Source organism: Chenopodium album, chromosome 6 (assembly GCF_948465745.1).
Source record: "Chenopodium album chromosome 6, dcCheAlbu1.1, whole genome shotgun sequence".
NCBI lineage: Eukaryota > Viridiplantae > Streptophyta > Magnoliopsida > Caryophyllales > Amaranthaceae > Chenopodium > Chenopodium album.
Genome location: NC_137839.1, coordinates 51,487,262 through 51,513,939, shown reverse-complemented (window position 1 = coordinate 51,513,939; position 26,678 = coordinate 51,487,262). Strand labels below are relative to the sequence as shown.

General features: G+C 35.3%; 1 long non-coding RNA gene across 1 annotated transcript; it reads right to left on the bottom strand.

Annotated features, from left to right (window-relative positions):
- Positions 1–725: 725 nt before the first annotated feature.
- LOC145636080 (uncharacterized) lies at positions 726–9,991 on the bottom strand. The gene is made up of 3 exons (XR_014114010.1): positions 9,687–9,991; positions 8,525–8,646; positions 726–1,011 (listed from the first exon to the last, which is right to left on the bottom strand). It is a non-coding gene; the product is annotated as an uncharacterized LOC145636080 (long non-coding RNA).
- Positions 9,992–26,678: the final 16,687 nt, after the last annotated feature.

Below are 26,678 nucleotides of genomic sequence, written 5' to 3'. Positions count from 1 at the left end.
AGTGAATATGGTAACATTTGTAAGAGTTTATAGGTACGAATGCAGAAAAAATGAATCATATTCATATAGCACCTAATCCCTAGATCATGCATAACACATGAAGAATTAAAATTAATAACTTTGAAGTGTGATTCCACGTGCGATCGAACAAGAACAAGGGAGATAAAGAACCTCAAGCGTGATTCCTCTACTTGGTCCACATGCACAAATTAAGACCTCCACTAATGCTAGTTACTCGCAACAGAACACTTGAATTTACCTTCCATCACTACTAGAAAATCCGTGTTTTTTGGACGCTTTTAGAGCATTTTTTCGACGCCAAAAAGCGTCGAAAAATTCTTTCTCGACGCTGGAAAAAAGCGTCGAGAAAATTAGACGTCATCAAAAAGCATCGCAAATCTCGACGCTATAATGTGTCCTAATTTTTATACGCAGCGTCGAAGTTTGCTATAGTTGGCGCACTTTCTTAATTTTAGCGACGCTTTTTTGGGTCTAGAATTTTAACATTGGCGACGCTTTTTAGTGTCTAGAGTATCGTATATTTAATGCTTAATATTTTAGTGACACTTTTTTCTGTCTATATTTTCTAAATTGGGGACGCTTTTTCTTGTCCATATTCTTTAAAAATATCTCGAATATACTTCCCAAAAAAATATTTCACACTGAAAATTATTACTAGTATACTATTACCAATATATATATATATATATATATATATATATATAAGACAATTATGCCAATTTTTTTTTATTGCATGTAAATATATAGTTTATGTACAAGATCTCATATAGTAATGAGTTTCTATTACAACAGATATAACTTCAACTTATACTTCATTTGTGACTAACTGTACGTAGGTGTAGTGGAACAACTTCTGAGACACTTATAGAAAATCTTTACATAGTAAATAAATATTTTTCTTCCGTCCTTGTAATCTTGCACTATTAAATGTCATCCCTTTTCTACTGCTTCTAAGTATTCACACATGAATGCCCAGATAATCTTTTAACCCTGCACCACAGTATAGTTCAGTTTGCATCAAGACATCATCAAAAGAGTATAAATAAAATAAATAATAGACCAAAACAAGTAACACTAGGGAGCCATATGCCAAAAAAAATATAAAATACATTCTCTGAAAAAAAAGAAAAAAATTCCACCTAATCAAACCAAAATCACAACCAACTTTCAAAACCAATTACGGAGTAGAAAACTTACCAAAAGTATCAAGGCATCAATTGATATGAAATAACCAAGGAAAGACAAGTAAAAGGGAGGAGAAATCAAGTAACAACAAGTTCAAACCAACAAACCAAGATAACCTATCTCAAATTCACAAAGATAGATGAAATATGGGTCTTAATCAAAGCCAACACCAAGTAAAGCTAAGATTAAGGTGTAACCACAAAGATTACAAGAGATGCAATCACAAAGAAAGCAAGATAATCATAAAGATTATGGTAGAGAGTGAAAGTCTCTTGATTACAAAGTTCAACAAAAATTAATATGCAAAAACGTCTTAAAACAACTTAAATAGTTCGCACAAACTGGAAGAAAAACGGGAAAAGGTTCGGCCGAACTCTGGGTAAGTTCGGTCGAACTTGTGGGTAGGTTCGGTCGAACTTTTTGAGTTCGGCCACTCCTGCAAAGGTGCAAAAATCAGCTCTGAAACTGCCTGAGAGTTCGGGCGAACCACAGTGTAGGTTCGGCCGAACTTTCCTGCTTCTGGACAGCTCAACTTCAAACGTTCATAACTTCTTCGTTTCTCGCTCAAATTTGGCATGTGACCAGTCGTTGGAAATCTCTTGAACTCTACTTTCACCTCCAACTTGAATCACCTAAAAATTCTTTGTAAAGAAGGAGATATGGCTGAATGAAGTAGCTGCATCATATATTGATAAGCTTCTTTTCTTCAAGTGTGATGATGGTTAGCCCCGAAAGGTGACCTCCAAGGAGCTTGGCCCTACTTCGTGTCATGACACGTGGCATGTCTTCCACTTCTTCCACTAAGTTCCATGCACCCGTGTCAAACCCCTCCTCTTCAAAAGGAATTGCCCTCAATTCCGGATCATCATCACCAATATCATCTTCAAAGAGAAAAGGAGCAAGATCACCAACATTAAAGGTAGCATGAACACAAAAGTCTCCCGATAGCTTGAGCTTATAAGCATTAGGTCCAACTCTTTCCACAACTTCAAAGGGGCCTTCGGATCTTGGCATGAGCTTGTTCTTTCTCTTAGCCGGGAATCTTTCCTTCCGAAGATGGAGCCACACAAGATCACCTACATTGAATTCCCTTGGCTTTTTGAATTTGTTTTCCCTTGCCTTGTAACTCTCATTTGTCTTCTCAATTCTCTTCTTGACATCTTCATGAAGCCTTTTCATCGTTTCAACTCTATCTTTTGCCTCAAAGCTCAACTCCTCTTGAGGGATACTAGGCAACAAGTCAAGTGGTAGGCGGGGATTAAAACCATACACTACTTCAAATGGTGTTTTCCCGGTAGCTATGCAATGAGAGCGGTTGTAAGCAAATTCAACTTGAGGTAGCTTAAGATCCCAATCTTTCATGTGTTTGCTAATGATAGCTCGGAGAACGGTGGACATGGTACGATTAGTCACCTCGGTTTGGCCATCGGTTTAAGGGTGACTAGAGGTACTAAACAAGAGCTTGGTTCCCACTAATTTCCACAAAGTCTTCCAAAAGTAGCTCAAGAACTTAGGATCACGGTCCGACACAATACTTTTTGGAATGCCATGAAGCTTCACCACTTCTCTAAAGAACAAGGTAGCCACATGAGAAGCGTCATCGGTCTTATGGCAAGGAATGAAGTGAGCCATCTTGCTAAAACGATCAACCACAACAAACACGGAATCATTTTTCCTTTGAGTGCGAGGGAGAGCAACCACAAAATCCATGCTAAGATCATCCCAAGGGTGACTAGGGACCGGAAGAGGAGAGTAGAGTCCTTCACGGAATTGACTCTTAGCCTTGTGACAAGCCCCACAACGAGCTATCACATCTTGCACATCACCAAACATCTTGGGCCAATAAAAATGCTCTCGAAGAATGTCATATGTTTTCGCAACCCCAAAGTGTCCGGCTAGCCCTCCTTGATGAGCTTCTTTAACAAGCAACCGTCGATGAGAGCATTTCGGAACACAAAGCTTGTTTCCCTTGAAAAGGAAACCCTCTTGCACCATGAAAGAGCCATCGACCCCTTCGTCACACTTCTTCATCAACCCACCAAAATCCTCATCATCGTGATACAACTCTTTAAGCAACTCAAACCCTAAAAACTTCGCATCAAGAATAGTGATCATACAATGTCTCCTAGAAAGAGCATCGGCAACAACATTGCTCTTCCCTTCCTTGTACTTAGAAGAGAAATTGAATGATTGGAGGAATTCACTCCATTTGGCATGCCTTGCATTGAGTTTATGAGAACCATTGATGTACTTGAGAGATTCATGATCGGAGTGTAGTACAAATGGTCTAGACCTCAAGTAATGTGACCAATGATCAAGAGCCCTTACAATAGCATAGAACTCCTTGTCATAGGTACTATATCTCATTCTTGCTCCACCAAGCTTCTCACTAAAATAGGAAACCGGCCTCCCTCCTTGCACAAGAACTGCTCCAACTCCAACCCCACTAGCATCACATTCAACTTCAAAGGGTTGATCAAAATTCGGAAGAGCTAAGATTGGAGCCTCACACAACTTCTTCTTGAGTTTCTCAAAAGCCCTTTGAGCCGATGGTGTCCACTCAAAAGTACCCTTTTTCATGCATTCGGTCACCGGGGCCAAAATAGTGCTAAAATTCTTCACAAACCTTCGATAGAAGGAAGCTAGACCATGGGAAACTCCTAACTTGAGTGAGAGTAGTAAGAGTAGGCCAAGATTGAATGGCCTCCACTTTACTAGGGTCCATTGAGATCCCCACATTTGAAATCACATAACCAAGAAAAACAATACTATCCACCATAAAAGTACAATTTTCCAACTTGGCAAAAAGCCGCCTACTTCTCAATGTTTCAAATACTTGCCTCAAATGTTTAGCATGATCAAGTTCACATTTGCTATAAACAAGTATGTCATCAAAATAAACAACAACAAATTTACCAATGAATGGGCGAAGTACCTCATTCATGAGCCTCATGAAAGTGCTAGGAGCATTAGAGAGCCCAAATGGCATAACTAGCCACTCATACAAGCCTTGCTTTGTCTTGAAAGCGGTCTTCCACTCATCTCCTTCACGCATACGAATTTGATGGTACCCCATCCTCAAGTCAATCTTCGAAAACACCTTGGAACCATGTAACTCATCAAGCATATCATCAAGTCGGGGAATAGGGAAGCGATACTTGATGGTGATGTTATTGATGGCCCTACTATCCACACACATCCTCCATGTACCATCCTTTTTCGGAACCAAAAGAGCCGGAACCGAACAAGGGCTAAGGGATTCCCTTACAAATCCTCTTTCAATCAACTCACCAACTTGTCTTTGAAGCTCTCTTGCTTCATTGGGGGTACACCTATAAGCCGGTCTATTAGGGAGTTGTGATCTGGGAATAAGATCTATTTGATGTTCAATTCCCCTAATAGGTGGCAAACCGGGTGGGAGATCATCGGGGAAAACGTCATGGTACTCAACCAATACTTCCTTGACAAGGGGGTGGATTGGGTTCTCTCGCTCACTCTCTTGTGTTTCCTTAAGAAGACAAATAAAGACAATGTGTCCTTGATTTATCTCCTTTCCCATCTCATTTTCCTCAATGAGAAGGTTCTCTTTGATTGTGTTTCCCGTACCCAAGGGTTTTTTGTGTTTGATGGTGGGGGACAAGGGGTTGAGTACAATCTTTTTCTTATCCATCATGAATGAATAAGTGTTCTTTCTTCCATCATGCATCACATCTCTATCAAATTGCCAAGGTCTACCAAGCAATACATGACAAGCATCCATATGCAATACATCACAAAGCACCTCATCCTTATATAACTTGCCAATTGAGAAAGAAAGAAGAGTTTGTTTCGTTACCTTCACCTCATTGTGATTGTTAAGCCATTGAAGCTTGTAGGGAGTAGGATGATCGGTAGTTTCAAGATTGAGCTTGCTCACCAATGTTGTTGAAGCCACATTAGTGCAAGAGCCACTATCGATGATAAGATTGCAAACCCGATCCTTGATGGTGCATCGAGTTTGGAAGATGTTTTCCCTTTGCTCTTCCGCTAAAGGGGTGGAAATGGAGTGAAGTGCTCTCCTCACTACAAGGATTTGACCCTCATCGGCGTCAACTACAATTTCATCCTCCTCATCATATATAGGGTCACCAAAATCCCTCTTCTCATCTTCGTACTCATCATCATCCATTTCACGAATCATCATAGCTCTACTATTTGGACACTCATTAGCAAAATGTCCATAGCCTCTACACTTGTAGCAAGTCTTTTGATTTCCCATCTTGTTGTGATCATCTTTGTTAGGAAAATGCATGGGAGCCTTGCCTTTGTCATCTTTGACAATGGGCTTGCTTGTCTCACCCTTTGGAGCAAAAGAATTCTTGAAGGTAGGCTTAGGATACCCACTAGCACTACTCACCTTGTCATACTTCTCAAACTTCAAAGCCACTTGCACCACTTGATCAAAACTTCCATGGGCATGCACATCAACCTTTTGCCCAAGCTTTCTTTCAAGACCACCAATATACCTAGCAATCTTATGCTCCGGTGCTTCCTCAACTCCACTCATGATAGAAAGTTTTTCAAACTCCCTAGTATACTTCTCTACCGACATAGTTCCTTGCTTAAGAGAGTTCAATTTAAGATAAGCATCTTGCAAATAATCTCTAGGCACAAAAGCCTTGTTCATATGTTTCTTCAATTTCTCCCAAGAAGTGATTTTTTATTTTCCATCTTTCTTCCTACGATTCTTAAAGTTCTCATACCACAAAGAAGCATGTTTTTTGAGTTTAAGGATGGCCAATTTGAAACTTTTTTCATCATTATAACCCTTATATTCAAACACATTCTCCATACTTCTAACCCAATCAAGAAATTCATTGGGATCAAGATTACCTTCAAAGTCCGAAAATTCCAACTTGATGTCTCGGTCACGGTTGTCCTCATGGTGTCGTTGGCGGTGTTCCCTTCTCCGGTGAGGAGAGTGAGAGTCATCTTCTTCACTAGGGCTCCTCCTCCTTCTAGGACTTCTTCTATTCTCCAAGACCTCAAGAAGTCTATCAAACTTCCTTTCTAGAGCATCCAATCTAGAGTTTTCATTGTAACCTTCATCATCTTCATAATAGTATCTATCACCCATGTTTGAAGATAGAAAGCTTGTATTTTGAGGGAAATTTCAAATTTTTGTGGGAAAAGATGAGATCTTTTGATAGGGGGAAAGAGAAAATAAAAAAGGTAGGATCTTTCTAGGCTAATAACCAAGGAAAGACAAGTAAAAGGGAGGAGAAATCAAGTAACAACAAGTTCAAACCAACAAACCAAGATAACCTATCTCAAATTCACAAAGATAGATGAAATAGGGGTCTTAATCAAAGCCAACACCAAGTAAAGCTAAGATTAAGGTGTAACCACAAATATTACAAGAGATGCAATCACAAAGAAAGCAAGATAATCACAAAGATTATGGTAGAGAGTGAAAGTCTCTTGATTACAAAGTTCAACAAAAATTAATATGCAAAAACGTCTTAAAACAACTTAAATAGTTCGCACAAACTGGAAGAAAAACGGGAAAAGGTTCGGCCGAACTCTGGGTAAGTTCAGTCGAACTTGTGGGTAGGTTCGGCCGAACTTTTTGAGTTCGGCCACTCCTGCAAAGGTGCAAAAATCAGCTCTGAAACTGCCTGGGAGTTCGGGCGAACAACAGTGTAGGTTCGGCCGAACTTTCCTGCTTCTGACAGCTCAACTTCAAACGTTCATAACTTCTTCGTTTCTCGCTCAAATTTAGCATGTGACCATTCGTTGGAAAGCTCTTGAACTCTACTTTCACCTCCAACTTGAACCACCTAAAAATTCCTTGTAACAAAGGAGATATGGCTGAATGAAGTAGCTGCATCATATATTGATAAGCTTCTTTTCTTCAAGTGTGATGATGGTTAGCCCCGAAAGGTGACCTCCAAGGAGCTTGGCCCTACTTCGTGTCATGACACGTGGCATGTCTTCCACTTCTTCCACTAAGTTCCATGCACCCGCGTCATCAATACTCGGAAGACAATATCATTTGCCCGTATTTAATGACTTTAAGCTCAATATATAAAATAGACTAGAGCCATGACCCGCACATTTGTCATGCAAGCTCAAGCATATAATTTTAGATGTATATATCCAACGATCTAAGTTAAAATATCTCACAACCGTCACTAACATTAAAATCTACAGTTATCAAGGCCCTGATTTTAAGTATAATATTGACCTATAAACCATGTACACCAAAAAAAAATGCTCAAGGCTAATGTGAACGATTTTTGAAATGGAATGAAGTTTACTTGACAGCGTTGGTGACGCATCAAAAGGGTCAGAACCATCAAAATTTTCAACTGCCATGCCAACATATACATGTGTTATTTTCATTATATGTAAAATTAATACTAAATAAGTGAGTAATTAAATTTGACATACCACTTTTAAGGCATATTTTGAGCTCATCTTGGGCTTTCCTTTAGAGCACAGATCTAAATTAAAGTTAGGTTCAATAATAGGTAAAAAAAACACAACATAGTTTTTTTTTTTTTTTTTTTTTTTTTTTTTTTTTTTTTTTTTTTTTTTTTTTTTTTTTTGTGAGCTATGTCAGCAGCTTGTAATGTCAGAGTATATTTTCTATAATCATAACAGCACAATAAACCTATAAAGTATACATAATCAATTGTCATGGTGAAGTAGCAGACGGTTATTGCATAGGAATTTCATGGGTACAACTACATTCCTACGTATATTTAAGCCTCCTTATCCTACAATGAGCAAAAACACCTCTATAGAGAAGTTGGGGTAATTTTATATCAACTTATAACATGCAATCGCTAATAAAATTTTATTTAGGAATTAGATACATAGTATACAATTGCAATCAGTGGGTACACAACTAATCAACAACTGTAAGTACTGAGGTATAGCAATATGGTTGAAAAATTGAACATCTAAGAATGTCCAGAGTTGAGTCACATACCTCTTTAAACAATAACAACAGACCCTAGTGATCATCAATGCTAAACAATAATGCAGTTTGATTTGTCTTAGCTCTCAGGAAGTCTCAGTCAGGTGCATTTGAAAATTGTTATTAAAATTATCAGAGCCTGCATTCATTATTCTTCTTCTATCTAGTTTCTTTATTCATTAAAATATGTAAGACTCTTCATTCATTTTAACATATATAAAGAATTCTATTAAATTTATAAAGAGCTTTCCAGCTAGATTTACTAGTATTCAAAGTATATAATAAAGAAAGCATATAGTGAAGTTCTATGAGGTGGAATTAAGAGAAAGGGGGGAAGAAGGGAAGAGAGTATACCAGCAATCTCCCAGAATTCCTAGCACAAACCCAAGTTATTAGGAGCACAATTCTGGCTTTTTCCCGGATTCCTTAAATTATTCTCTCATATGGGTAGCACATAGTGACAGTGCATGAAATGCCTACATATGCAAAAGAAAGTACATGAATGAACATATAATATTAGAACTATAACTTAATAGTTGACTAACTTCAAGTTCAATATCAATTAGCATGCTATTAGACATTTACTTCATACAACGCAAAAGAAGTTGCCTGCTAGTTGGACGAAATAAAGTAAGATAGATCGTGCCTGCAATCAATAACTTAAGTTTTAGATAAGAAAGGGCAATGAGACAAAAGAGAACAATTTTTCGATTTTATTTAGTTTTGTCCTATATAGTTCTATTACTATGAAATGAAATTTTTTTGATCCAACCACAGAGTAGTGACAACAATATTTCAAGAATAATTGTAGTTGTTGTGTGAGCAATAATATGAATCTGATTTCCGGCCAAACATGAGCATTGTCAAACCTTTGTTAAATGTTGCATGACACATTGCCAAACAAATTTACAGTCTGTCCCATATTAGCAAGCTAGGTATAAAAGTTAAGAATGAATATTCAATAATGAAAGCAACAATTACAAGACACAGTTGAAGCTAATTGTCACATAAGCCAAATTTTATACACATAATAAGTTATAATTTTCTATAATTTACATGACTAAACCACATAAACAGTGGAGATATTAAAGACAATTCATCATTAGCACAAAAAAAATGAAAAGAATACTCAACCTTGAAATCTTTATTGTTAATCAATTAAACTCGAAACCCAACCAACAATCTATCATACAACACTATCTAATCAATATCGTGCTTCAAATGTAGAATAACAAAAGGCACGTTTTTCAGAATTGAATAAAAATAGTAGCACCATATGTAATATACATAAAGAAACCTTGAAATTTTTATTGTATAATCAATTAAACCCATCTGACCATACTTTGGTAACATTATTGAAAAAAAAAAGCTTTAAAAACAATCCACAAACCCAATTTTGAATTAAAAATGAAAAAAAAAAACCAAAAACAAATCATACCCCTTAATGTTGTCGGCACAGAGATGAAGAACAAATTGATTAAAATTAGACAAAGATCTGAATATATAATTGATGTACCTTGAAAGCCCAAGATGAGCTCGAAATATGCCTTGAAGATCTAAACTTATATTGATTTACCTCGTTTCGAAATAGAATTAGAGAGGGACGACTGACGAAGATCTAACTTTGAAACTGATGTAGCACGCTTCGAAATTCATTCAAGAGGGGTGAAGATCTGAATTTATATTTGATTCGAAGAGGAGCGAAGATCTGAGTTTGAAATTCATAGTTCCATGAGCCTCTTTGTAGAATTACGAATGAAGATGAGAAGAATAGTTAGGGTTGATAACTGAGTAGTAAGGGGTTGGTTTTTTTTTTCTTTTTTCTTAAATTATGAAATCATGGGTGTTGATTTCACGTGTTGGTCACGTTCTAGAGTTTCCCGACGCTTTTATCTGCCGAAAACTGATTTCGACGCTTAAAAGCGTTAGTAAAATACGCATAGTGCATTTAATAGCTGACCCTACTTGCCTGGCGTCGAAGGCCCAGCGTCGAGAAAGTACTCTTTTTGTAGTAGTGTATGGAGAAGAACGAGCAACGAACAAATCACGAACCACCACGAAGGGAGGGGATAGACGAGTGGTATAGAGTGAGAGAGAGATTTTGGATCACGGGTTGCTTGGTGCACAATTAACTGTTAATTGTGTTGTATCATACAACCCTAGGCATGGACTTTATTTATAGATCTCATCTCTAAATAAGAGTTCATGACAAAGCCCAAATCCTAACTCTAATCTAACAATACTAGCTCAATCCAATTCATGATTGGTTATTTGTTCATGAGGCCCATAAATGGGCCTCTTACTTGCTTAACCCAATACCTTTGTTGTGTGACCTAATAGGATCCATTCTAGTGGGCTTTGGACTATTTGACTATCCCAAAGATCAATGATCATAGTCTAGAAACATATAATGACGACCCAAAAGAACGAACTTATTATCTCCATAATAGTGATCCTTGATATATCTAGTAATTGCACTTATCGAAGACAGAACTCCTTCAATCTCCCACTTGTCTAAGACGAGTGCACAATATTCAAAATCCTTAAGTCAATGTGTGTCGAATTGATAATATGATTGCATCTCATGTCTTGATCATATTAATCTACAAATCTTTTCTTGAGAAATTGAGTTAGAATTACAAAACAAATGATTACTTTGTAATCCAATTGAGTACGGCCATACATTTTCTGAAATCTCCCTCCTCAAGGGGCCAAGACACATTCCTATTTAAATAGGTAGACTCAATCCAATCCTGTGGCAAACAAGGCTCCCACTCAAATTAGGAGGTAACCAGGAAACACCCTTTATAATCTCCAGTTACGTGATGACGTTTGAATGTACACAGTTACATCAATCATTGAATGAAATCAATGTTCCACTCATGTCAAAGGAATCCACTAATATATCCGGAATCTCTATACTTGAGCTTCAAAGTAGGTCTATAGTTGGATCATGCATCATTCATGCATATCCATGTGATTCACCGAGCATCACTACGCTCCTATAGCCCATGAAACTGCGCTATCCAATCAATCTTACATGCTAGTCCATTTATTGAAATCATTTATGTCCAGTTTAATGATTCATGAACTAGGAACTTAAATAATATATGAATTTAATTCACCTGTGGGGTTTCATTCACCAGGTTATTTAAATAAACTAACCTGAAGAGCCCAATAATCCATAATTATTTTGGAAATTTTATTTAATATTGAAACCACGATTAAATAGGAGAAATGATAAGTTTCTGATTAAACATAATTCTGCAAATGAATGTATTACAATGTAATAAGTTTTTCTCAAAAACAAATACAACTTAAATTACATCATTAGCTTCAATCCAATTGCACTAGTGTGCTTCTCATGCTTAGGCAATGAAAGGGGCTTAGTAAGTGGATCAGTGTAACACCTCGATTTACTAACTAATAATAAACAATAAATAGAGGAAAAATAGACAACCTTTAAATAAAATTGCGGAAGCATACACCTAAATTAGAGGTATTACCGCCACACTCGACAACCTGTCAAGTGTTAAGGCTTACAAAATCCCAATAATTACAACCCAATAAATCTAAGTGAGCTATTTGTACAACTTTATAAACTCGTTATAACAAACTAATCGAAACACTTGAGCTCCTTTAGCTACGACTACTTGATCAACCTGCTTAGAAAATCTTGACTGCTCACCATTAAGGACAAATTCCAAAATCAATCGTCGTAGGGCCACCATAAGAAAAAGACATGGCCGCAAACACAAATAGCACAACAAAATAACACACACGTCAGCAAAAAGCTGAGTAATCACCACATATCACAATACAAAGAATAATATAACAATTAATATAATTAACTCACTTAAACAATGTAGTTCGAAACTACATTACACATTGTACTCTGGAAAATAACCTTTATCAACTCAACCTCGAATAATAATACGAACCTTTACTCAATTAACTCATAACCAATAGTGTGCCATGCTCTTTGTTCTATACCTAGCCTTGGACATGGGTAATTCGAATAAAACCAACAAGTATAAAAACTTGAATACTCCCAATAACTAGAAAACACCTTAAACCAGACCACATACGGGTCAATTCCCACTGTAGGGGACCATAGAAAAATAAATAATAAAGATTGTACCTCATTCTTAACTCATGATTACGATCTCCTTACCAACATGCCAAGGACTAAGGTCTATAACGCCGAGCCTCAAACCAAAAATAAAATAATATTCTCAACCTTTTGATCTCATACATCGACCAAATAATCATTCACAACTAATAGATAATATCTTAATATTGGCACAGGTTCCCAATTCATATATGACAACATATTTGGCTCATCAAATATCTCAACTCTTATAGAACTAATACTAGTACCCAAAATTAATTAATTCTCAACCCAAAAATAATACTCTGCATTAATAACCATAAACCTCGATAAAACAATACTCCCTATAGCAACAACATTAAAACCCTAGAAATAATCAATCATAAACAATAAAAGTAATACGATTCTCATATCTAATCAAATCATATAATACCAATAATCAATCATATACTTATACAAACTTGATCACACAAAATACGATTATAAAATCTACACATAATAATAATACAGAGTACAGATAATAAATCATATCACACATAATAATACGAAATATAATACAAGCATCCACAAATTTCGTGAGATTGAACATAATAAGAAACACAACCAAAATACTATCAAACGACTCCGAGTGTGTCAGTGTGATTACATATAATAATTAATGTGATCAAACAACTCCAAAGGGCTGAGCGTGATTACATAAAATAAATAATACAATCAAACTATAAACAAACGATCCAATTAAGGGTTGATAGTGTGATTACCTTCCGAAAACAATTAAGCAAATATAAAGCACGATACTCCACCGATTCACGATTAACAACTCACGCATTCACGCACAAGATACTCCACCATCACAATTAAAACTCACGCACGAGAATTGTAATTTTGGGGAAAAGTGATAATAATGGGTTTTATCAAGAGTCATCATGAAGATAATACATATTATAGGAATTCATGGTAATTATGGCTATTGCTAGCTATAAGCCCATGAGAAAGGAATTTTTATACCAAAACTTACGGCTGTACAAATAAATAATAGGGTTAAAGCAGTTTATATACGCTTTAAAATAAAGAGTCATATTTAAATTATAATAGGGTTTTAAACCTTTTTGAACTCTAAAATAAAAATATGAGATTAGGAAAGTTATTTAATAAATAAAAATAACTATTTTTTCAATAAAAATATATAATATAAAATCATAAAATATTCAGATATTACAATATACCCTCCTTAAAACAAGTTTCGTCCCCGAAACTTAAAATAGAAAAGTTTAGGGTATTACAATCTACCCTCCTTAAAACAAGTTTCGTCCCGAAACTTATAATAGAAAAATATAGGGTATTACAATCTACCCTCCTTAAAACAAGTTTCTTCCTCGAAACTTAAAGAAAAAAAAAATAACTTACTTGTAAATTTGAGAGAAAGTAAACACTAAATTAAACTTTTCTATATAAAATAAATAGATAGAGTACTAAAATATTAGGGGTATTACAATCAGAGACATTCTCATCCGTATGAACTTTTCACATCTTGACATCTCCTCTGCCAACGATCTCTCGTATGAGGTGATACTTCCTCTCAACATGTTTGGATTTGAAGTGTGACCTAGGCTCCTTTGATTGAGCAATGGTGCCATTGTTTTCACAATGTAACTCAATTCCCTTTTGAGCACTTGGTACGATTTCCATCTCAGTTAGGAACTTCTTTATCCAAACTGCTTCCTTAGCTGCTTCAATAGCAGCCAAATACTCTGATTCTGTCGTAGAGTCTACGACGATGCTTTGCATCGAACTCTTCCAGCTCACTGCTCCTCCATTCAGACAGAATATGTATCTAGACTAGGATTTAAAATCATCTCTGTCTGTTTGAAAACTCGCATCCATATAACCTTTGACAACCAACTCATCTTTGCCACCATATACTAGAAACATTACTTTAGTCCTTCTTAAGTACTTAAGGATGTTCTTGGCAGCTGTCTAGTGTGCTTCTCCTAGATTTGCCTAAAATCTGCTACACATGCTTAGAGCATATGAAACATCCGGCCTTGTACAAATCATGGCATACATTATCGACCCTACTGTCAAAGCATAAGATATAATCGCCCTACGTCTCATCTCGTCTAGCGTAACCAGACATTGAGATTTACTGAGCGTAATGCCATGAGACATGGGGAGAAATCCTCTCTTGGATTTTGACATCTCGAACTTATCAAGAACCTTATCAATATAAGTCCCTTGACTCGGCCGAATCATCCAATCATCGAGACCTCTCTTGATGAATCTTGATTCCCAAAATGTAATCGGCGTCACCCAAGTCTTTCATGGAGAAACAACTCTTCAACTAGTCCTTGACTAACTCAAGCATTGGTATGTCGTTCCCCATGAGAAGTATGTCATCTACTTACAAGACTAAGAAAACTATGCTGCTCCCACTGGACTTCTTGTATACACAAGGTTCCTCTTCGCTTTAGAGAAAACTAAACTGTTTGATTGCTTCATCAAAACAAAGGTTCCAACTCCTTGATGCTTGCTTCAATCAATAAATGGATTTCTGAAGTATGCATACCTTTCCAGGATTTTCTGGATCTTCAAAACCCTCAGGTTATGTCATATACACTTCCTCCATCAAGAACCCATTCAAGAAGGCGGTTTTGACATCCATCTGCCAAATTTCGTAATCGAAAAATGCAGCAATCGCTAGAAGAATCCGAATGAACTTAAGCATTGCTATTGGAGAAAAGGTTTCATCATAGTCAATACCATGGATCTGTTTGTATCCTTTTACAACCAGTCTTGCTTTATAGATGTTGGCATTTCCATCCTTGTCTGTTTTAATCTTGTAAATCCACTTGCAACCAATAGGCTTTACCCCATTAGGCAAGTCCACCAGGGTCCACACAGCATTTTCAGATATCAATTCCATTTCGGATTTCATGGCCTCAAGCCATTCATTTGAGTTGGGGCTTGCCAAAGCTTTCTTGTAGGTAGAAGGTTTCTCATTCTCCAATAAAAGATTTTAGAATCCTCAGTTAACAAAACTTCAACAAACTGTTTGTTTCTGATTCTGGCAGACCTACATGGGGTAGGAGCAACAATATAAATGTTCTCTTTAACTCTTTGAAGATTTTCGCAAAAATTAGATCCAAGTGGGATGATAGGAGTCTCGCTAGTTGAATTAGCTTGCTCTGACGCATGATTAAGCTCCCTTGCCTCTGACGTGGTGTTATCAACATCTATTTGTTGCTCGTCTTGAATTTCTTCGAGAACTACTTTACTCCCACTTGTCTTTCTAGAGAGGAATTCCTTTTCTAGAAAGACACCATCGCGAGCAACAAATACTTTGTCATCTGCGCGATTGTAGAAGTAATACCCTTTAATCTCTTTGGGGTAACCCACAAAGAAACATTTGTTAGATTTAGGGTGTAGTTTGTCGCTTTGTAAACGTTTTACATAGACTTCACATCCCCAAATCTTGATAAAAGACAAACTTGGAACTTTTCCATTCCATATCTCATATGGTGTTTTTTCAACTACTTTGGACGAGCTTCTATTTAGTACTTTGGCAGCTGCTTCTAGTGCATATCCCAAGAATGATATGTGTAGATTAGTAAAGCTCATCATGGACCGAACCATATCTAATAAGGTCATATTCCTCCTTTCTAACACCCCATTTAACTATGGCGTCCCTGGAGGAGTTAATTGTGAAAGTATTCCACAATTAATCAGATGTTCATCAAATTCTTGGGTTAAATATTCACCACCACGATCAGATTGTAATGCCTTGATTGTTTTCCCAAGTTGGTTTTGTACCTCATTCTGGAATTCTTTGAACTTTTCAAAGGCTTCCAACTTCTGCTACATTAAATAAACATATCCAAATCTACTTAAATCATCAGTAAAAGTAATGAAGTATCTGTATTGACCCCTAGCTTTTGATCTCATTGGTCCACACACATCCGTATGTATGAGTCCCAAAAAGTCACTTGCTCTTTCACCTACACCCGTAAAGGGTGACTTGGTCATTTTACCAAGCAAGCATCACTCACAATTTTCAAATGATTTATAATCAAATGTTGAAAGGAGTCCATCCTTATGTAATTTTTGGATGCGCTTTTGGTTAATATGTCCAAGCCTACAATGCCATAGGTAAGTTAAATTTGAACCATCTGTTCTTTGCTTTTTATGATTTATGTTGTAGACATGAGTTGTATAATCTAAGACATACAAACCATTAATTAATTTTGCTTTAGCATATAACATATTTCTTTGGAAATAAAACAACACTTGTCTCTTATTTCAAAAGAAAAACCTTCAGTATCTAAAATAGAAATTGAAATAATGTTCTTGGTAATTGTTGGAACATAATAACATTTATTAAGAACCAAAAGTAAACCAGAAGGAAGTCTCAAATGATAATCTCCAATATCAAGTGCAGAAACTGTTGCTCCATTTCCTACTCGAAGTGTGACTTCTCCTTTTGCAAGCTTCCTACTTCCTCTAAGGCCCTGCATGTTATTAACAATGTGAGCTCCACAACCGGTATCGAATACCAAAGTTGAAGAAGAAGTAAGATTTATTTTTACAACAAAAACATCAAGTAACTCCTTACCTTCTGTTTTCACTGGTGTATAATGGGGACACCCTGGTGTATAGCGAAGCCAATCACCACAATAGAAGCATTCGCTTTGTCTCCTTTTTAGGTACTCCTCGGCATGGTTGAGTAAAAGGTTGACTAATGTCACAGTCGAGCCCTCATCATTATGATTGATCCTAACTATATCAAAACCATCGTGGAGTGAGAACAAGATTATGTCATGTGCGGAGTCATCATCGAACGGTTTCCCAAGGACGTCCATTTGATTGAACAAATCAATCATTTCAGTGACATGGGTCCTTACTGACTGACCAGGCATGAGTTTCTTAGCCATTATCTTACAATGTACATTGTAAGCCTCATACCTTATACTGTCAGTCCAGGAATAGTAAATCTGAGGGATCGAATTAACGACCTCTCTTACATTATGATCTTTGAAGCCTCTACTTCCTAATGCCCCAATGCCACCTCGACAGATAGCACGAAGACATTTATGTAAGTTGGTTAGCTCATAGTTCCTGAATATTCTTTTCCAACAATTTGGAATAGATTCTAAAATGAGATTCCTGATTTTCTTTGCGTCCGAAACAATTTTCGCACGCCTTTCAGGTTCATAACCCTTAGTATACTCGCTCTCAACATGAATATATAAACGAGATTCAAGCTTTTGGCTTATGAGAACATTTCTCAGCTCGTTCTCCTATTCCCTGAAGTTTCTGAGATTCAGCCTTAAATTTAGTTTCGTTGGCAAAATAGTGTTGTCGTTATGGTTATTCATCTACAAACAAAAAACAAAACGAGGCAAAGTTCAATAATTATGTTTAATAAATTTAAAGTACCATAAGCGATGTTAATTATTGGTAACTATAAAGCATTTATTCAATGTTAAAGTGATCCCTATTGAACTAAATGATTCCAAGACCCTTTATTTGTGTAATAGTTGACCGGACTGAGGCCCTACCATCAAGCATTACATTTTCAAGGTGAGTAAACTCTTTACTGATTACAATATTTGTAATTCTTGGTTGAATAATTAACCATCACATGTTTAATTATTACACTTAGCTTCAAGGTTCTAAACCCCCACAATACCTAACAAGTGACACTCTGCTGAGGCCGACCCATCACCCACGATTAAAGGATTGTTGGGTATTTAATTGGAAAAGCTACCTCAATATTTCTGGGACCTAAATTTATTATGTTGTGATTATTTAGTGAACTATAGCGCATCATCAATCAACATAAATAAAATCTAACATGCATAATCTACTAATGCATAAATAAAACATGACATAGTATGGCCCCTTAATCCTAAGAAAACTAATAAAGCAATAAAGGCTTCCACTTGAATCTTCATGGATCTCATCCATTTGGCTCCTTTGTCCCTTCACTCCATTGGCTTCTTGGATCAACTGCAACCTGTAATAATATTCTATTCTATCTACTACTTCAATAAAATAAAATAAATTACAAAAATACTTAACGGTACGCATACCGTTTTTAGATTACAAAAATACGAAACAATGCGCAGATCGTATTTAGAATCTATGGGTCATACTAGTCTATATATATAGCAATAAATGATATCATATATTATAAAGTGCCACATAATAAATCACTCATCATGCTTTCCTAAAAAACAACATCGAATGATCATAATTAAGGAAACATGGCATAAAATATCTCATATTTTTAATTAATTAATTATTGCAATTAGATAATATCATATATTATTTCTAACCGGCCATAAAATATCATATATTTTATTTAAGGTAAGAGATAGAATCAAATCATATTTTAGTTATGGAAGATAAATCATACTCCCTCCGTTTCATAATGTTAGTCCCATATAGAATCAATCACGTGAAATAAGAAAACAAATATATTAGGAATCTAAAATTAAAGTACAACATAATTAATAATAAGTTTAACTTTTTTAATTTTTATTAGGAAAACATAAGTCATAATTGCATAATTTAAGGTAAAGATTTCCTTACTTAGAGTCATGTCATCAATCCACAACTTATTAATTCTAAAATAAATCAAGTTATAAATGAAATATATTCAATATGGGTATATCTTTTTGAAACGCCCAAAATAGTATGTGGGACTAACATTATGAAACGGAGGGAGTATTTATTTTCCATGGCTATCCAAATAATTTAGGATATTCTATCCTAATTTCTAGCCAATCACATAATTTTAAATCAATTATTTTCCAAAATAATTATGGGATAATCTCATTAAATCAATCATTATCCAAATAGAATCTTTTGCTCCATAATTATCTTATCAAAAATAACAACTTTAATTTTGTTAATTATCTTTTCAAAATCAAAACTTATCCTTTTAATTTTAATTTTGAAATCTGATTTTTATCCTAAATAAATAAAATAATTAAAAAAAAATTTTGAAACATGCGCTAGCCACCGTGGTGTGGCCAGCCGGAGCCGGCCACGGTGGTCGTTCACCTTGCGGTGTACGCTGCCCTGCAGCGACGCAAGAACAGCAGCAGCAGCAGCACACGTAGTTTGTGGTGCACTGCTGTGCTTCTCCTGTTTGACTTCCTTTCCAGCCCGCCCTCCCTCCTAGACCACCACCGGTGCGGCAGTCGCCGCGGCAGCGCCACCCAATCGCGGCTGCCGCAACCAAAAACCTTTTTTTTATTATTTTTTTGTTTATTAAAACAAAACATTTTATTAAAAGTAAATTAATGTGGTCCCTTTAATTTTAAATTAAATCATATTCAATTTCAAAATTAGGTTATTCATGAATTTAATCCCCAATTCAATTTAACTTTTAAATTAAATAATTTGATCGTGAAAAATTCATAATTTAACATGAAATCAAATAGATTAAATTATTTAAACATATAATTATCGAATTAAATCAAAACCAAAACACAAAATTTCACAAATTAAGGTGTAAGGTTTCGAAAATTTCAGAATTATGGTGAGAGGGTTCGAATTTTTCGAGTGCTTTAGGGCTAATTCGAAGCAAATTAAACAACTTTTAATAATTCTATATTGTTAAATCACATTTAAAATAATAATTGACCCTTAATTAATTAATCTCCCTCCTAATTGAATTAAAAATTGTGGGCTATCAAAGAATTAATATTCGATATATGTACATGCATAGGCTAACTGATACCACTGTAGGAGTTTATAGGTACGAATGCGGAAAACATGAACCATATTCATATTGCACCTAATCCCAAGATCATGCATAACACATAAATAATTAGAATTAATACCATTGAAGTGTGATTCCACATGCGATCGAACAAGAACAAGGGAGATAAAGAACCTCAAGCGTGATTCCTCTACTTGGTCCACATGCACAAATTAAGACCTCCACTAATGCTAGTTAGTCGCAATCGAACACTTCAATTGACCTTCTATGTAGAAGAACGAACAACGAACAAATCACAAATCACCACGAAGGGAGGGGATAGGCTTGTGGTACAGAGAGAGAGAGAGAGAGAGAGAGAAAGAGAGAGAGAGAGAGAGAGAGAGAGAGAGATTTTAGATTATGGGTTGCTTGGTGCACAATTAACTGTTAATTGTGTTGTATCATACAACACTAGGCATGGACTTTATTTATATATCTCATCTCTAAATAAGAGTCCATGAAAAAGCCCAAATCCTAACTCTAATCTAACTATACTAGCCCAATCCAATTCATGATTGGTTACTTGTTCAAGAAGCCCATAAATGGGCCTCTAACTTGCTTCACCCAATACCTTTGTTGTGTTACCTCATAGGATCCATTCTAGTGGGCTTTGGACTATTTGACTAGCCCAAAGATCAATGATCATAGTCTAGCAATAGATAATGACGACCCAAAAGAACAAACTTATTATCTCCATAATAGTGATCCTTGATATATCAAGTAATTGCACTTATCGAAGACAGAACTCCTTCAACATTTTCAATCTAATTCCTAAGTTATCTTATACAATTCTAAGTAGTTAGTAAAGTCAGTAGCACATATCACTTGTGTCCCACATTTTGTTTATACATAAACCGAATGTATTTAACTCTTTTCGTATCATCTAGAAATTCTATAAAGATTGTCGTTCTTTGTGGATCTTCAATGAGTGTACATGCATAGTAATAAAATTCAGGTGAGCTGGGATCAAAATCTTCCATGGAACACAACTTAACCATAGCATTGGTCACACTATATTTTGGTGTAGCAACATTCATAGAATTCATCATATTCACCATAGCAGTTTGAAACTCTTTTGTGGAACTATTCCTCTCAACAATTATTTCCATCATTCCATCAATTTTATCACTAAGGGCGGCACTCAGACCTTGCACTCTTGTTACTTTGAAAGGAACCACTCTCCATTACCCTTTTACCTTTTCCTTTATCATTGATCTCATTAGAGGTGAATACGGGGTTAAGGGATGAAGGGCATTGTTCCCTCCACATCACATCTAATTCATTTCTCAAATTAAAAACTCCTTCATCATAATCATTAACATAAGGAGAATGAGCGTGAAGAGAACTAATGGGTGGAGAAGGAACATATACTTCATCATCCATTGTAGGAGGATCGCTGGAATAAACTTTTCGGCTCCTTGGGCACATCCCCCAAAAACTTTATCCATTTTGTATTCAATCTCAAGTTCAATTCCTTTATTACGAAAGATTTTAAATTTTGCATTTTCCTATAAAAAAAATGAGTTAAAATTTTTTTTACCCTCCCCCCATCTTGTTAATCATTAAACAACACTCTTATGATAAATAAATAAAAAATAAAAAATAAATAAATAAACTAAACTTTATTTTTTATGTCCACCACTCATCACTTGTGGCAACCGTTCCTTTCTCATGATACTACCCTAAGCCGGTTTACTTCGATTTTAATTTGCTTCCAAAGCAAGTATCCATTTAGGCCTCATTCCATCCAATTTGTTTTTAAGCCATCCTTTATCCCATGCTAAGTTTGTGGTATTTTCCCAAATTTCTGCCACTTTGTGAAATAATAGCACCATTTTTTCCTTTATTCCACAATGTGTTTTTAATATAAAGATAAAAAAGTATGTGAGTTAATTCAGTGGAACAAATTATTCGATTTATATTCACCAATTCTTGGATTTCTCCGTCATTTATCCTCTCCCCTATGTGGGACCATCCAAACATAAGTAAGTAAAAACATTATTACACAAACATTTCAACTCATATACTATTAGCAAAATGAAACACCAAACTGTGATATGAAAGATGTAAATAAAAACTATATATAACAAGATAATTAAAGTATAGAATAGCAAGTTTAAAAGTCAAACTCTTATAATTAAATAATAATAGGGACAGGACATATAAAAGATGTAAACTGCAAATTCTTTCCTAAAAGATGTAAATTACAAATTCAATGTTCTAATATATGCTAGCAACTATTGTATAAATTAATTTCGTATGATTAGATTTTGGGTTAAAAGGGTGATAATAGTAAATCTAGAGAGCAAACACTAATTAAAACATCATTTTTCTTCCTCTTCATTTTTGCTCATGCATTAAGCTAGTTGGGATCTCACTTTTTTGATGAGATTGATTTTTTTATTATTATTATTTAAAATAAAAAAATAAAAAAAAAATAAAAAAATAAAAAACTGAACCCATACATCTACAAATTGAGTTCTCAATATTTTTGTTTGAACTAATCTATAAGTCTTCTTATTAAATTTTTCCCTAATTTAAAGAAAATTGAAGAGCTACATGGTAAATTCTACATCAAATTAAACCAAATAAAATGGACATTTTCTACAGATTTAAAAAACTTAATAACAAAAAAAAAAACAAAAAAAAATCAAAGTAACTGAATTATGTAGTCATGCATATGCTGAAGCTTGATTATGAATTTATGCTCCGCCTCTCCCGCCGCTCTAGTGGAAGTAGTACGTTCACATGAACTTCTCCCAAATTCTCTATGTCATGTAGTAGTAGTATATTGGGGTTTTTTGTTTAAGGAGATAGAATGGTAATAGGTGTAATGAGGGATAAAATTGTAATTATTATCATTTAAGTCAAAAGCCAACCCAAAAAAGCTACTCTAACTAGCTTTTGGCGAAAAAGGTGGCTTTTTAGCCAGCCAATTAACCAAACATAAATTTTGGTTGTTTGACCAATTCCAAAAGCCAAAATATATACAGAAAGCCATAAAAAAGCTACTTACTAAACAACCCCATAAACAAACATTGGATACATATTACATAGCTAACAGCATTATGCAAATTTTAGAGTTGAAAACTTATTTTAAGAAAACCTCCAATCCAGTTTGGTTGGTCCATGATATGGGTCCAATAGTAGTGTAGTTGGATGGTGCTTGACAAGAGCTTTCCAACGATATATTATAAGCCCAATTCCGATGAATATTGAGGAATTTATGGCCAATTTACTAAACTGGGTCCGGTTTGAGCCTTATTTGCGGCCCAATGATCTAGGGGAGGGCCTAATATGATTTATCATTCCTAATGCAATTAGAAATGGTTTTAGTCTTCTAGATTCTTCTAGAAGGTTCTTTTCATTCCTAATTCAATTAGCATTGATAAATTGACTTTTGTTGACTTTTCAGAGTTTTAATTAAAATCAAAGAACATTTTTTGAGGAAAGATACAATTTTATCCTCCTGTACGACAATATTTATCTGATTTTAGAAAACGTGTCAAAAACAGGATTAGCGCCTAACGCCAGACATTAGCGCCTGGCGCTAACGTTGGCGCCTGGCGCTAATGGCCAGCATTGGCGCCAATCTCGTTTTGCGTGCGCCAGACTCTGTTTTGATATTTTATCTTTTTGGCTGATTTTTCCTATAAATAACGTATTAAAAATTCCGTTTTTGATAACCAGTCTTCATCAATAACCAGTTTTGATTTACATTCACCTACAACGAGTTTTCATTCATCAATTCTCTCTCATTCACCAACTCTCATCAAGATTCTCTTGATTATTCTCTCTCTTTTTCTAAACTAGCTTTTTACAGACAAAATTTCGCATTCATTAGATCTAGAAACACCTAGCCATATTCGAAGTTGCCTTCGCCCTAGACGTGAAAGGTTTAATTTCTGAGGGTTTGGTCCCAAATCTCTATTTCAATTATTATTTAATTTAATTGTTTGTTTATTATTTTCCTTGAAGTTACTAACGTGTGCATTTTGTTATTAGAAAGAGGTACGAGGCATCAAAGTAAGTACTTTAATTGGTTTTTATTGATGTTATGATATAGAATCATGTTTAGATTGTTATTTTGATTCCTAGTATCATGTCTAGGGTAATTTTAATATCAAGTATGATTAAAAGTATGATGCTTCCTATGTTAGTTCTTCCTAATATTTATGATTGTTAGTATCATGTTAGGGTTAAAGATTTGATTTTTATTGCTTAGTGACATGTTAGGGTTTGTTATTAATCTTGTTAGTATCATGCCTAGGATCTTGCTATTATTATGCTTTAACATGATTATTATTATTTATTATGATTGTTATTATGATGATTATTATTATGATTATTCTTTATGATTTATGATTATAATTGTTATAATTATTGTGATGATGATTATTTTTAATTATGATTGTTATTATTATTTTGATTATTATGTTGCTTGATATTTATTATTATTTATTGCTTGATCACGCCTTTTATGCATGTTTAAAGGGAATTTGTACTTGTAATCACGCTTAATAAGATATTTAATAATCTTGTTTAGGGTTAATTTGATTATAATTCAAGTGATCGCTAATAATAGATTTGTTTGTGCATTATATTCAACCAACATAGATTAAACAGGTTTAGGGTAATCCTATTGATTGCATGTTAGTCAAAAAGCGCACATGAATACGATCAGAATAAAGTAGAGGCCTATTATTAGGGCAGGTTCAACCTCTTTTAGGTTGGATTTTGATATGTCTATTTTATATAGTATTTTACCCCCGTTCCTTGGTCGTAATTAGTAGTGTTTTTGGCTCTTTAGAGCCACTTTTATTACTAATCGGTATTTTCCAGTGTTTTCGTAGTTTTGGTTGAGTTTTGCAGGGAATTGCACCTTTGGAGCATTTTCCCGAGATTTTTATGAAGCAACTACGAGCATTGGAGGAACACGACCGTCGTTGAAGCCCAAGGCCGGCTAGAGCCATCGAGCCGGTGACTAAGGGCTCGGTGATTTGGATCACGAGGCATTTGGACCATGTATTCGAGACCCGAGAAGAAATATGGATTGGGCCGAGAAATCTAGCCCAATCGAAGTCCAAGCCTCGAAGGAGAAGACCGGGCCCGATCGGGCAAGCATAGACCCGATCGGGCGGATGCATGCAAGGGCTGGTGCGTGGCCCAAGGCGCGCCTGATCGTGCAAGGCTTAGCACGATCGGGCGGTGCTGTGAGAAGACCTGTGCGAGAAAAAAGGCGGGCCCGATCGGGCGCGTGTTTCTGGAAGGGTCTTTTGACAAGCAATTAGTTTCTAATTAGGAGTAGTTTTTAGTTTTGTTTAAGTACGTTTTTAGGACGCTTAATTTAGGGCTCCTCTTCTTCTCTTAATCTTCTTCTCTCTTAGACTCTCTCTCTCTACTTAGTTTTCTCTCTCTTAAACTCTCTCTAAACCTTTGTTCCTAATTCTTTCATTAATTTCAGATTACTTTGGTAACGATTTCTCTTCCCTTAATCTTAGTTATTTATTTTATTCCTTTCACCATGATTTGTTTTATTACTTTGATTAGTTTAATTTTTAATATGTGTGAGTAGTTAAATTTCTAGGGTTTATGGGGATCCATAAATAATATGAAGGGGTAATTTATTGTTGTTGATTATCAATGCTAGATTAATTTCCTATTGATTGATTTAATGTTCTGTGACTAGATTATGCCTATCTTTTATGCATGAGTTTGACAATATTGATTCAAGAATCGAGAGATGAGAATTAATGTTTAGGTCTAGTTTCAATAGGCAAGTTAATTTATAAATGGTTAAGTCAAGATTCGAGAGATGAGATTTAATACCGGTAAATTAATTGGTTGATTGTAATAAGTAGCGAGAGCCCTTTACAATCTGGTTAATTGATGCATTGATGATTGACTATTATTGATTATTGGTATTGCATGATAATTTCTTATTAGATTGTTTTAATGTTTTACAATTGCGGCTTGTAAAAGTATAGCAATATTGAATTGATGAATCGAGCAGATGTTAATTCGATATTAAAGGCTATTTTCAATAAGAGCTTAGATCTAGTAAATTGCGAGAGCCTGTTAGATCTATGTTGATTAATAAATTGCGAGAGCCTGTTAATCATGTTATTTATGCAATGTCAATGATTGATTACTATGTTTTACCCTGGAGTATTATTTATTGGTGAACCTATGCCCTAGATCCCTTTATATATTGTTTTCTTCCTATTCTCAACCTTAGTAGTTTAGTTTCTTACTCATTCATAAATATTGGCTACTTAAATAATTTAGAGTATAATAATTAATTAGGAATAAAAAGACTAGTTTCCCTGTGGAGATCAACCCTACTTCCCTATCTACCTTAGTTAGTGATTTAGGTAATTATTTTTTATTAGGGGATACGACTCTACCCTGTCAGATTTGTACCTTCATTCCCGAACCCTTATTTGGTTCAAGACCTTATGGAGTTGACGATCTCTTGGATCGTTAAGGGGTGTAACCTTCACCCTGTGAACGGTTTACAAGTTCCTAAAACTTGTTGGCAACTCTTTTGCTCTATCTTCTTCCCTTTTAGACGCCACCGTACTTTAGTGTATGACCACAGTGGGGTTCAAGCTAGGGGTTAACGCTTG